Genomic DNA, 1,316 nt, shown 5'->3' with positions numbered 1-1,316 from the left:
CTAATTGGGTGATCCTTCTCCCCTACGCTCTGTTCCGGGCCCATAATACCCCTTACAGACTGGGCCTTACACCTTATGAAATCATGTATGGCAGACCCCCACCCCTGGTTCCCAGCCTAAAAGATGATCTGCTCAAATTTGAAACAGAAAATGTCTCTGAACTCTTATTTTCCCTACAAGCTTTGCAGAAAATTCATCAGGAAATCTGGCCCAAGCTGAAGGAATTATATGAGACTGGCCCCCCACCGACACCCCATCAATACCAGCCGGGAGACTGGATCCTGGTCAAGTGACATCGACAAGAGACCTTAGAACCCAGGTGTAAAGGACCACTCCAGGTACTTCTAACCACACCCACCGCCCTGAAGGTAGAAGGCATCGCGTCGTGGATCCACTACACCCACGCCAAACCAGTAGACCCGACCTCCGACCTTCTTGGACCAATCACAGCAGCGATTGAAGCACCGACCACATGGACTGTGGACAGAGCTAAGAACAACCCCTTAAAACTCACCCTGCACCGGCAGCATAGCTCACTGCAAACATGCAGCTAGGTAGTCTAACCCTAACGTTAGTCGCCCTAGTGGCCACTGGGGCAAACACAAAACCAGTTCCTAACCCCTTTGTCTGGAGATTTTGGCTTTATGAAAACCGAACCCACCCTGAGCAACCTCATAAGACTGGGAAATTATTGGCCAGTGCTGATTGCCCCTCCTTAGGGTGCAGCGCCTCAATTTTGCTAAATTTTACTGGTTTTCAGATAGCCAAACCAATGGTGCCAATGATATGTTTTGAGTTTGATCAGACTAAATACAATTGTAAACACTGTTGGTGGCACCAAAACGCGGGCTGCCCCTACAGTTACTGTAAAATGCACTCAGTCAGAGAGTGGAACGAGCGACCTGGGTGGAACTTCTACCAACAGGGTAGAGGCGGCATCTATACTTGGATAGTTAAGGACCCTTGGAACTCCCGCTGGACCATGCCTCAGCATGGGGCTGTATACTATTCTTCTTCCTCCACATGGCCTAGCAGTCACCTCTATCTGTGGCGTGGCCTAGTTCAAGTAAGGCCCCTGGTCCATGGGGATATCCAACGACAGGAAGACAGACTAACACAAGATTTTCGTCCTTTCTCCTGGTTAGAATTATTACGAGAAGTATTAGAACTTGCTAACCTTACAGGACTTCACAGCTTGTCTGGCTGCTTCCTGTGTGCCACCCTGGGGCGTTCACCACTAACCACTGTCCCTCTGCCATGGGAACCCTCTACCCAAGCTAATAACCTTCAGAATCTCTCGAGTGCCCCTATTCTTA

This window comes from Colobus angolensis, unplaced genomic scaffold (genome assembly GCF_000951035.1).
Source record: "Colobus angolensis palliatus isolate OR3802 unplaced genomic scaffold, Cang.pa_1.0 Scaffold227, whole genome shotgun sequence".
NCBI lineage: Eukaryota > Metazoa > Chordata > Mammalia > Primates > Cercopithecidae > Colobus > Colobus angolensis.
The sequence above is the reverse complement of the archived record's forward strand: the minus strand, read 5'-3'. Positions refer to the sequence as shown.